The following is a 13,110-nucleotide window of genomic DNA, read 5'->3' on the forward strand; positions in this document are numbered from 1 at the left end:
GCTGGCGGCAGGGCCTCGCTGCCCCCGGTAGAGACAAACTGAAGCCGTCCTCCCCCGGACAGCAGTGCGGCCTCTGCCTCGTGCCTGTGAAAGAGCCCAATGACTGTATTAACGATAGGAAAGGGCCCCCTGGGAAGATACAGCTCGAAATGGAAGGAATTTCCCTCTGGTGGGAAATACGATTTTTATTCTTTTCGCCTCTCCCTTGCCCCCATACTTGACAGATTGTCAGCACTTTTACCATCAGAAGCATCAAGTCCTATATGTGCAGGAGCCGTTTTTCACCCTCAGAACTGAAATCGGATGTGTAGTCTTGCAACCAGGGCAAAAACCACGTGGACTTGGCGGTGGCCGCGAGCGGGGGGGCCCCCGGGCAGGGGCGTGGAGGGCGGGCGCTACCCCTAGGGTCACTGCCAGGAGCGCCCACGGTCAGAGCAGAGACACGGGCGCGGATGGAATCAGGGGCGGGAGAGGCCGCGGCTACACTCGGGGCGGGAGGAGGCGAGCGTGCGGCCCGGGCACGGGCTCAGGGCACCGCGTGCGGATGCCCGCGTCGGGGGAGGCGGGGCTGGGAGTGCCGGGGGGCCGCTCGGGGCGCCTCCACGCACCCACACGGGGCTCGCCCCCGGCGGGATCACGAGGGCAGGCGAGGAGGTCCGCAAAAGTTGTGTGAAGAAAAGCAAGCCTGAGGCCACGTGTGCCGCCCGCGCCCCACACGGGCCACGGAAAGGGGGTGATAGTGTCCCCACCACGTCCCAGAGCGATCACCCTGGGAGGAGCCACCTCCACGGTGACAGCGGTTGGCGGCCCCGCCTGGCAGGCAGCGGCACACGGGTTCTCACGACAAGGCCACGCGGCCCAGGCGGCAGGTCCCGCTATGACCTGCAGACCACAGATGAGCGTGGAAGGGACCTGCCCAGGGCCACCCGCCTGGCGCTGGCCGGGCTAGAGTCGAAGGCAACTGAGAGACACGTGGGGGTGGGGGCTAGATGTGAGCAAGAATGGCTCTCGCTGAGCCTTTCATCAGGTTCAGAGGTTAGCTAAGCTGCCCAGCAGCCACTCAGTGACACGCAGGTCAGGACAAACACGCCTGCGAGACGGGGAGCCCACGTTTTCCAAACCCATCTGGCCCGTGTCTAATGGTCGCCGGCCTGGAAAGTCCTTTTTGCTACAGGGACCAGCATCTACGTTCTGAACAGCGGTCCCTGGACGCGGCCCCTCTGCCCGCCCCGGCCCTGCCCCCGGGGTCCCTCTCGAGGCCCCGCGCAGCTGCGGGCCCAGGGTCTTGCTAAGCAGCGGCTCCGTCCCGGGCACGCTTGTCCGTGGATCGGGCTCCCGGAGGAGCTCCGTGCCTGAAGACCCTCATCTACGATTGATCAGCCTGAGCTCTGATATTGGCTGGTGTCGGAAATCACATAATAATATCAGAAATCTCACAGTTTGTCAGCATCCTACAGGAAAACTTCTTTCCATCACAAAAGACAAAAATATTCTGCCTCAGGTGCCCCACATTCACCACAAAACGCGGTAAGTAAAGTTGTCTCCGAGAGTCAGCACCAGATCCCTGCTGCTTCAGAATCACGGGCCCAGCCCTGACCTCAGCTGCCCGTGACACCTCGGACGAGGCCCAGAATCTCCACGAGCCGGGTTCTTCAGCTGTAAAGTGGACACCTTCCCTGACTGGAACGGTCGTCGAGAGGGTTAGAAGTTGTATAGAGAGTGTGTGTAGGCGAGGACTTCTGCATTGTACTTTATTTTATTCTTATTATGTGCATCTGAACTTGTAAGAACCAAGCTGTGTGAGTCTGAGGTACTCTTTTCATGCAAACTGGGGATAATTTCATAATTGATCACGTTTACACACGTCCACGCATGTGAAGTGAAAGGAAGCACACTCGGAGGGACCGCGGCACCTCCTTGAACAGCCATGATCAGAGGAGCTGAAAACTCCCCTTGTATTCACAAATACTTCCCAAGTCACATATTTGTATGCATGTGAAAACAGATGCAAAACATATTTGGAAGTTCTCTGTCAAAGGAAATTTCCTTCAACTGTACTGAAAATGTTCCAATATGTGATTAAAATGTTTTTGCCATGTGCACTGCCGAGCACATCACTTTACAGCCTGCGGGCATGCTTAGGGTGTCACAGAGTGGAATCCCCTGTTGTTATAACTCATGACGGATTGTAGATAAACAGTGTGGTGTAGGTCTGCTGAGAGCACTCTCTGTAAGGGGCGGATTGTAAATCGTCCCGGCTTGGAGGGTCCAGCATCCCAGTTGCAGCTTCGCGACAGCTCTTGTCCAAATGCCACATCAGTGAATGCATGGCTGTGTGCCAATAAAACTTTATTTGTGGACACTGACAGGTCAGCTTCACATGACTTTCACATGTCAGCTTCACATGACTTTCCCATCAAGAAATTTGACTCTTCTTTTGATTTTTTTTCATCCATTAAAAGAATTTCAAAAACTCCTTCTTCGTTTGTGGTGCGCACAGAACCCAGCCGCCCAGAATACAGTTTGATATACGATCAGGTTCTCTCGTATCTGCATGAGCAGACAAAGGTCCATGTGTACGTGGATTTCGTCAAGGTTAAAATGTAAGGTGTCTTCCCAGAAACTCAGGTGACTGACCCGCTCCACCCTCCACACAACCCCTGGTGCTGGCCAACGTGTTCCGACCGGGACCTGCCGGGTCGGGGGGACGGGAGCCGCTCCGGGGGGTTCTGAGCTGGGAGGGGAGGGACGGAGGGCTCAGGGGCCTCAGAGGATGGAGAGCTGAGGGGGGACCGGCCCGCCCGCCTCTGGCTCCGTGCCCCGTCCCGTGGCCTCCCCCTCCTGCCCGGAGCCCAGCCCTGCCGTCCCAGCCGGGGCGGCCCTCCTCCCCACACCACGCCCTGCTCCCAGAGCTCAGCCCTGGATGTCCAGGGACCAGCCCCCTGGTCGCCCCCACCCCCGCTGCCACAGTCCTGACAGGGCCGGGGGGGTGGGCAGGCTCCGGGGGCGCGTGTCCCAGCAGGTCGGAGGGACCGCGGCACCTCCTGCAGCAGCCGCCTCCGGGCACATCCTCCAGCACAGAAGCCTCGCTGAAGATGGAAAGCGTCGAGAAAGCTGTGCTCTTCTGGATAATTGAATAACCAGACGCGAAAGAGAAAAGAGAAAGATCAAATAGTAATCAGAACAATAAAAACAGAATTATCCTGAAATTTAAATTGTGTGGAACAAGTTTCAACCTTGTTAGAATTAATAAAAAGAGCAGCAAACAAAGGCATCTGCTCAGGGAGCGCGTGTGTGCGCGCGCGTGTGAGCCCATGCCCGCGCCGCGTGCCCCCCACCCGCCCCCAGGGGAGCCCCCGTCAGGCCTCGGCCCCACACGCTGCTGGACACAGGGCGTCGCAGACCCCGCAGCCCAAGGGGGAGGTGGGTGAGTGTGCTGGGGGGGACGGGGGACCTGGCCCTGGAGCAGCAGCAGGTGACGTTGGAGGACACAGGGGCCCTGGCTGGGAGGGGCGGGAAGGGCCCCTAACGGGCCTGCTGGACGAGGACGGTGACAAGGGGACACCGTGTGCCCGGGGCGGGGGGGACTCACGGCCCAGCCGTCCCCGGCCGAGGCGGGAGAGAGGGCCCTGCGCGTCCTCCGGGGGCAGCCCCACCCAGGCAGCCTGCTCACCACCCCCCCCCCCCCCGGCTCCCCGGGCGGCTGTGCCATGCGACGGTCCCGGGTCCGGTGTGGTGAGGGAGACCCGCGCACAGCCACACGCACGTGGAGCCGCGGGGGCTGTGGCCCGGGCCCCTGGGTGGGAGGCAGAAGGTCCCCCGCATCACAGTGGGGACACGGGACGAGGCCAGGACCCCAGCCTGCGGCAGCCACCGCACCCGCAGCCGCCACCTGTCTCCTCCCAGCCTGGGCCCCCGGGCTCTGGGTGGGGACCCGCCGCTCCCCTCCGGGCGGGCCGACCCCGGGGGCCGCCCGCGCGCCTTCCGAAGCCCCGTCCCGGCCGCGGTCGCTCCCGCCCCTCACCCCCGCGCCCCCGGTTCCGGATTGTTCCCCGTCTCCCCGGTGACACGGAGCCACCGGCTTCAGCTAGAGACGCAGCGGAGAGACGCAAAGCGGCTTAGCGTCCCGCAGCCTGCAGATTAAGTGCCTCTTCAAAGACGCCCGCCCAGATGTGGCCGCGGCGCCCGCTCCCCCGGCCACAGCTGGGCGCCGCACCCGCGCGGCCGTCTGTTCCCGCCGGCCAGCTGGAGGAAGGGCTGCCTTCCCAACGGCGGGGCGTGTGCGGGGGCATCGTCTTCTGTTCCCACTGCGAAAGGGCAGGCCTGCGTGCTTTCACTGCCGACACAGGGACAGGCCAGCTGCTCTCCCGGCACGGCCCCCCCGTGCGCCGGCGCCGATGGGGCGGGAGTCGCCTCTGCGCAGCCCCCGCTCGGCGCTGCGCCTCCGGACAGAGGCATCGGCGGCCAGCACCCACCTTCACAGTCTGATCAGGGCACCCTGGTCTGTGATGCTCAAAAAACGAAAAAGAAGTCACATTCTCAGCTATTACTTGCCGGTGGATTCCAGCAGATAGAAGCTACAGCACCCGAAAGCGTCCTGTTGGAGTTCTGGGCTGACGGGCAGGATTTTAAAAGGACTCAGAGCTACGCGCTCAAATTTCGCAGATTAGTAGCAACCATGAACGCACGGCCGCTGACAACCGCCCCGTGTTGGGAGAATCTCTTTGAAGAAATCTGAGTAACAAAAGCCACCCCTGTATCCGCATCTATTTGTGAGCCGGATAAGCTGAGACGTCTGCAGCTGCCGGCCTTGGCTTACGGCAAAGTCAACTTTTCTGTCTGTCACCCAGGTGTGATCCCTGGAAACAGTTATTAGCCACGCTCCTGAGGAAAACTCAGAAAACGCTATTCAGCCAGCAGGAGACGTCTCTGTAGACGGTTTCAAACGTGCCACGTCTTCCTAAGTGAGCCTCTTTGCTGTGACACAGCTTATCGTGGGTTATCGGCCGACAGAGAAGAGATCGGCACTTTCGTGGATCCAGGTGCAACGGTGGACGCATCTCACTCAAGTTATCAGACAACAGAAGAAACTTCGAATTCGGCATTTGTGAAATGACTTGTAGTCACAGAGCCTCGCCTTTCGGAGAGCGTCTGCTGAGTGCTCAGCTTCCCCGTGGGCTCCCACTGTGCACTGCGTGGGGCGTGGTCCTGCATAAACTGAGCATCTGCCTCGCGAGGGGAGGGGCCCCAGAGCGAAGACGGGTGCTCAGGCCCGGCGGAGAAGCCACGCGGAGGACGAGGCACCACCTTGCTCCGTTTTAACTGGGATGTGACTGGCATTACGTTAGTTTCAGGTGTGTAACACCATGATTTGGTATTTGTATATATTGCAAAAGGATGGCCTCAGTAAGTCTAGGTGACATTCATCACCAAACATGTTACGGATTTTTTTCTAGTGATGAGAAGCTTTAAGATTCACTCTCAGCAACTTTCAAATACGCAGAACTGTATTAACTGTAACCATAAATCATTTCTTCCGAAGTGTACACTTTTGAGGTGTTACCTTTAGACCCCTCAGTCTTCCTCGGGACCAGAGGTTGTACTTCCTGGACTGTTACCACTGAGGACAAGACTCAACCTGAGCTCCTTGAGAACTTCTGCTGGGAGCTGAGATGGGCCTGTGACCTGGCAGTTGGCAGCGGCCACTGGGTCACCAGCCGCGGGGAGGTCGTCTTGCAGGGAGTGGAAAGTTCTGCTCTTTGGAGCGAATCCCCTCTTGTTGATCCTCCGTCCCACGGAACAAGGCCACTGCTCTTTCGAGATGCGGAAGCACGTATTACGCCACATGTGCTGTGGGCTGACTGTCCTGGGCGCACGGTTCGGCCGTGGTCCCTGCAGCTCTGAGTCCCGTGGGCCACGCCACGGGAGTGGCTCTGGAAGCCTTCGCGGACAGACGGGACGTGTGGCTGCCGCTAAGCCAGGGCCCCGTGGTGACAACGGTGGGGAGAGCTCCTTGGAGAACCTCCCTGAGGACGTTTAGGAAAAGAAAACACCTCTTTGCTGCCCAGCTTCCCACCTCCCGTCACCATCAGCTCGTCTCCTCTCCCCTGCATCGGGGACCACACGTTGCCAGGGACGGTGGGGTGAGCTCTGTGGCCCTCCTCTCTCTCCCATTACCAGAAGGAAAAGGGGAGAGCGCTTGGCTAACAGCTTGAGCTCATCTGAGGCCTCGCGACCATGGTTTCTGTTCAGGAGGCAAGGTGGGTGGTGAGGCCCCCACAGTGCCTGGGACTGACAGGATGATGGTGTCCATCCCCAGAACCAGGTACCTGATCCAGGTGACCTCGAGTCTACCTCTGCACCTGCCACTCTTTCCCTGGCGGGTGAAATGACACCAACAATTCCTGTGAGAAAGGATGGGGTACAGCAGAGTTCTCTGGAGAACATAGTGTCTGGTGCCCGCGTGACGTCTATTTGGGGAAAGTCATCTGGACAAAAATGCCCCCAAAGAAAGACACACGTGTCCTCTGACACGCAGATCGATTCCTGGAATCGAGGGGGTTTGGGCTGCACATCAGAGAGGAGATTCAAGGGGTCCAGTGGCAACCGGGTGAAACCACTGGGGAGAATTCGAGCACCGTCACACCCCCCATCCTGTACCCTCCCCCCCCGCCCCATGCACACACACGATGCGAGAGACGAGGGAATTTACATCAATCTTCAGAGCAAAGAGGAGGCACTCGGGCCGGCCCAGCCCTGGGCCCCTCCTGCGGGCGAGGACGGCCACGCAGCCGGTGAGCCTGCCCTGGAGCATCACGCTGCCGGGTTCGTGGCAGAAAAGGTGCTTTGAAACATTGCAGGTGCCACACGGAGGCCAGAAGCACAGGGGACGGGATCTGAAGCCCTCCTGGTCCTCACAGAACCCAGGTCTTTATTCTTCTCTGGAGCCAAGAAAACCCCGAGTGGGTCCCGGGAGCACGCGGGAGCCTCCTCTGTCCCCCGCAGCCCCCGCGCCTCCTCTGGCATGTGGGGCTCCTAACGGGTGACTCTGTTGTCACACGTCACCCTGGGGTCCAGCTCTCACTCTCCATTTCCTGCGTCTCTCCCCTGAGACGTCGCAAAGATGGTAAAATGAGTTCAGTGAAGCAAAAGCCCAGGGACAGAGCGCGGTGTCCGTGCCGCTCGTCTGTGGACGGAGGGGGACGCGCCGGGAGCTCAGCGCCCCCTCTCGTGGAACCGAGCGACCCCCCCCCCCCCAGCCCCGGGCACCAAGCGCGGGCAGGAAGGCCGTTTGCGGGACACGGGCCCCTCCGCCGCCGTCTGCCGCTTCCCCGTCCGAGCCCGCGCGTCCCTGGGAAGAGATGCTGGGTCAGGGCCCTCCCCGGGCTCAGGGGGCTCAGGGAAAGTGCCCTCTCGGGGCCCTCGCTGCCGTAGGAAACGACGTTCGACGGAAAGCTGTTCTCGGGATGGGTCTTTAGGGACAAAGGCCATCCAATTTGGTTTCCAAACACAGTTTCATGGAGTTAAAGGTTTCCCTATGGATGAAAATCAGTATTTTTGAACAATTTCTCACCAACGTGCCATTGGTATCAATCCCCTCGGAATTTCTTCAGACGCACGTTTCCCGGAGTGGATGCTCTGGGCGGCCTGGGACACGTGCGGGCTGCTCACGCATTCCTCCTCTGGACGGACGGGCCAGGAACGAACTAACTTAGTCCAACCAAGTTAACCCGGCCGCGTTCCCACGTTGGAGCTTGTCATGGAGGCGAGGTGCATTTCCACAGCTCGGACGTGGCAGAACCAGCCGTCTCGCTGGACCCCGCGGGCGCGGCCGCTGCCAAGGGCGGGCACAGAAAACGAGGAGGGATGGCTGGACAGGCAGCGCGCGGGGCCGCGGGGGGACGCACGTGGGCACGGACGCACCTCCTGGGGACGGCGGCTTTTCCCTGGAACCTCACCAAGAGGCACTGTTGCTTCCCGGGTCGACCAGGCGGAATGGCACTTTCTCCGCGGCTGGAACTCACCGAGGAGGACGTCAGCCCACGGCCCCAGCCTTCAGCTCTGACGGGGGCGCAGCGTCTGCCCGGGCTCCCCGCCGTGGAGGACGCCGACCAGGCCCGGGTATCCGAGGCCGGGCGGCAACAGTGGCATCTCAGCCCCTCGCCCGCAGAAGAGGGGCTGCACGTGCAGTGTGTGGAGAATTTGAAAAATGGACAGTTAACTTCCGGCTTAACGTCAGTGTGTTTAGTAAGACTGTAAAGAACAGAGCACAGGGCAGAGAAGTCTGGATTGAAACAAGGAAATGCGGATTCCCTCTCTGGCCAGAGTTTCTGTGTGGCCCTAACCCTTCTCTCTCTGCATCGCGACGCCTCCATCACTCCATCAGAGTAGAAAAACTCTTTATGTCTCTCTCCCTCTTGTGACCCTTGAGGACAGAGACGTCCAGGAGGAAGGAGACCCGGCCCGGAGCCTGGGCCTCGGGGAACCCTCGGCGTCGCGGGTCTGCTTCCGTGTCTGTGCCTCGGGACTTGCCGTGCCGGGCCCGCCTCCCAGGAGATGCCAGCGACAGGCCTGGGAAACCACAACGCGGGGCAGGGGGGTGTCTGCTGCAGCTAAAGGTGACGAGAACCAGCCCCGTCACAGAGGGTCTCTGTCCCTCCTGGGAAGGCTGTGCACACGCGCACGTCTGTGTACACAAGGACGTGCGTGTGCCTGTGTGTGTACACGTGTAACTCCTGGACGATGTGTATGTGCGTGTCTGTGTGTGTATACACGCGTGTGCCTGTGTGTGCACGTGTGTGTCTGCGTGTGCATGTGTGCGTGCCTCATCATCGCACGTGTGCCTGCCAGCATTGGTCCCTGCTAGCAACCGCGGAAGCTCGTGGTCCTGAACCCGGCTCTGGCACCTCCCCACCTGGGGCCCCAGCATCTTCCCTCAGCGTCCACACGTCCACCGCCTACGGTCTGAACCCCAGGAGCTTCCTGTGCGGAACAGTGAGTTATGACAAATCACACGGTGATGTTTAAATCGCCATGCAGTCCAGTTTTTAGTAAGAATGCCTATTGCAGCATCACGTGAAAAAGCATGAAAGGAAAGTAACGTCTGGTCTCTGCTGTGCCTGAAGTAGAAAAAGTAACTGAGAGAAAATACAAGAAAATGGTTTGTTGGGAGATGAACGATTTCTTTTATTTTCCTCTGCCTCTGAGAATGTTTTAGTTTTCATGCAATGACCACACGCGTGTTCAGAGGGCCGGCTGGGGGAAGAGGAGCCGTGGGGTCCAGCTCTGTCTTCTGCACCTGCCCGTGTGCCCAGCAAAGAGCTCTCACGTTATTATTTTTAACCCCAAGCTCACTTTGACACCAGCTCTGCCAGGTCAAGTGCGAATGTGGGTCTGGACTCCAACCCCTCCCACCACTGTTCCTGAGGAGGGAGGCCGGCAGCCTGGGTGCCTGCGGGCGCCGCGCTGGTCCCACCAACAGCTGGACTGGGAGCAGGTGCCAGGCCGGGCGCTGTGGGAGGAGCAACAGGTCTGAAGCCTCGGGCCCCGGTCAGGGGGGGCCTCAGACTCAGCAGATCCTAACACGGGGTCCCCACACCCCTGCCGCACGAGCCCACCCTGGGGTCACCGTGGGTGCGCGAAAAGGACTCACCGCAGCCCTGAGCGGATAACCTACGTCCCTCCCAGGAGCCGGCCTGCAGCTGAAAGAGGACGGAACCGTGTCCCCTGTCCCCAGGGCACTCGTTTCCTTCCTGGGTCCCCCCCCCGTGGCACCCTTTGTCCCCCTAAACCCCAGTGCCCACCTCGCCCCAGAACGGCCCCGAGGGTTTTCACGCCAGGTCTCTGAAGGGTTGTTTATTTGCCTCAAGTACAACCAGTCACGTCGATGACACTCCCAGTTTGGAACAAATATGCTAAACAAACAGAAAGTTATCCAGAGAGGAGAGTGTGGTTTCATCACAGGACTGGCTATGTATATAGGGTGGCATGCAGAAAGCTGAATTTGCCACTAGTTCAAGCAAGCATTTAGTGAGCACCTACTGTGTACCATCACTGTGCTAGGTATTGGACAGAAGAAGAAAAAGACATGACAGCCCCTCCAGAGGCCAACACACACACACACACACACACACACAAATTGCTGCGGCTCAGAAATGCCACAAGGAGGGAGCCTGGAGGCTGAGCCAGGGCCTGGCATCCATGCAAGGAGCCCACGCTCCTGACAGCCTTGCCAGGCTTTTTCTGAGTCAAACTTAAGTTCAGAAAAAGCAGATCGCTTCAAAGAGGATTTAACTTAAGACAGACCATTTCTGAGATCAGCCTTTCCCATTTTTTGGAAATGCCATCTGGGCATCCCAGGAGTGGGCCTGCCTGGTTCTCCAAAGCAAGGGGCAGTGTCTCGAGGCTCGAGGAGCATGGAGCTTTATCAGACACGTGGGAGCCTCGCCTTGGCACCTGTGGGACTCCGGGATCGCACAGCAAACGCGGTTACTAAGTGGCAGCGTGCACTTGGTCTCTGTAAACGTGTAGTATCATAACCCGTGCTGGGGGGCAGGGAGGCACATTTAATACCTATGCTCTCTTGGTTCCCCATCCAAAAGCTTTCGAGAGATAATTAGGGAAAATTAAAGCAGAATGGACAGTTAAGAAAAGCAAATTGGAGGGTATAGACAAATGGAATTATTCTAATAAGATGTCTCTTCGAGAGTTCTTTTCTTTACCAGGCCCAAGCCTGACTGCTCATTCAGTTATTCCACTGGAAAGGAGAAAAGAATCACCTCTAACATTTTTTAAGAACAGCTTCATAACCTTTAGTCCCTCATTCCTGCTTTGGGCCGCAGGGGTATAAACCTGTAATTAACAACCTCTTTACTGCCTCCTCGATAGTAATTTCCATGTACAGCCTCAAGGTAGTGAGAATAAAACCCTCCCGCCTCCTCCCACGCGCCTCCCCACCTTCAGCCTGGCCGCGATGTTCGGATCTTGCCAAGATCTCACCTTTCACAAAACCTCATGCTCTGAGCAGTTCCTGCACTGTGACCCCTCCACGAGGCAGTCACTACGTCTGCTGTAAGAACGACCCCCTTGCAGAGCAGCCTGGAAAGGAAGGGAGAGAAAAGAAAAAACACGCAGGCAGGGCTGAGATTAGATTATCAATAATCAGGAAACCGTCTGCAACTTCAAAGGCCGGGAGCTGGGGAAAGCGCAGTTTATCGTGACTCTAACGAGTCCTCAGTTATCTCCATGTCGCCCGGATGTGGAGTTGCGTGGGGCCAACAGCTCGGGGCTCGACGGGAGCGTGGGCAGGCGGCCTTTCCTCTGGAGCGGGTGTTGTCGGGGAACCACAGCCATGTGTCCACTCGGGGCCGGCATTTCTTCAAGGACACTAGGAAGCTCTCACCCCCTCCCTGAAACTCCAGCTTTCACGCTGGTCAACAGATGGCGAAGAACCCGTCAAAGGGTGATGCCTCCACGGTCTGCAAGGCTGCAGAACTCCGGCCTGGAGGACCCACGCCTGCGACCGCACACAGGAACACCAGCGACTGGGACACGCCAGCTTGGAAGCAGGGCATCGGTGACTGACATCACTTCCTGATTAGGATTCAGGGGACTTTGGGGGGTTTTGCTTATTTGGGGCTTTTTCCAGTGGGATTATTGAGACTTGGATTTGACCCACAGTATCTTAGAACTAACCAGAACAATGGAACATTAATGTAATGTTTATCGATACAGAGAAAAGTCCTCTGGCTAAAAAGATACCAAATAAAAAACAATTAAATTCTCCTGCGGTCACAGGGCTGGTTAATGAACAGCCCTTGCTGGGCGCTGAGCGCCGCAGTGTGGAGCTCCTCCCACAGCTCCCGCCAGCCTCCCGGCCTCTGCTCCTCCAAACCCACCTGCTCTGGACGGCGAGCCGTCCGCACCCAGCAGGGCCCGGCCCCGGCCGCCCAGTCAGGACCAGGTCTGAGTTCGCGAGAACAGGACACTGGGAGCCGCGAGCCCTGCTCCTCCGCCTCCAGGGGAGGGCGGGGGCACCTTTCCTCCCAGCAGAGAAGAGCCGGCTCTCACTTGCCCTCCCCCACGTTAATTTTCACTAACTCAAATTCCCAAATTGCTGTTTTTCAGAGCACAGCCTCTCAGAGTGGGCTGCGTGTTTTTACTTCATCACTTGTTTCCAACTTATAAATTCACTGTGTGTGTCGTGTCGCTTGCATAAATGAAACATATAGACCCTTCCTTTCTCATCTTCTGCTTGCATCGGGGGAAGGAGCTCTACCTATGGTTTAAACACACGCGCGCGCGCGCACACACACCTTCCAAAAACTGAGACAGGATAAAGCAATATTCTTTTTAAGATCACCCCCAAACCCAACACCCAGGGGCAACCCTGTCCCACTTTGTCACATTTCCATCTTCTTTCTGGTTATTTTTACATTTTGACAGCAAATGTTTCTTATCATTTTAAGTCTACTTGGTTCAAAAAAATCTTTCTTAATGCAAACAGTTTTTCATGCCCTTGAAAGCTCTACAGATGCCTTTAAAGCCCTCACAGCATTCTGTCTGACAGGAGGCAGTGCTTAGAGCCACCAAGAGCGACCTTGCCTCCGTCACCGCAGGCGCTGGCCACTGTCCTGGGCCGCTCTGGGGTCTGGCCACGGGTCGTCACCAGGACCCGATGGTCCCCGTGTCACCGGCGAGAATTGTGGAGCGGAGAGGGCTCGCCCAAGGCCTTGCGGTGAGCCACCAAGATGCCTGCAGGGGCTTAAGTGGTTCCCAAGCCGCCCGCAGCTCCGTGCCCAGCGCCAGGTCGGAAATCGTTTCCAGTTACCGCACTGATCTCACGTCAATGTATCCAGCTTCTGCCCGCTCCCCAAAACATCCAGGGCCGCAGAGATGCAGCCACGCTGCCGTTTTGCTCCCTTTCCTATTTCCCGGTGTGACAGTGAACGGCAGTGCGGTGGGACCAAGGCAGAAGAGAGAGAAACAGAAGCAAAGAGCCTAGGTGGTCCACAAGGCAAAGAGCCACAGAAAGAAACAGACAAAACAGCGTCCTTGAGCTGACCGCAGCTGTGACCTGGGTGTCAGGCAGAGACCCGTCTGGCCTTCTGT

This window comes from Hippopotamus amphibius, chromosome 11 (genome assembly GCF_030028045.1).
Source record: "Hippopotamus amphibius kiboko isolate mHipAmp2 chromosome 11, mHipAmp2.hap2, whole genome shotgun sequence".
Taxonomy (NCBI): Eukaryota; Metazoa; Chordata; class Mammalia; order Artiodactyla; family Hippopotamidae; genus Hippopotamus; species Hippopotamus amphibius.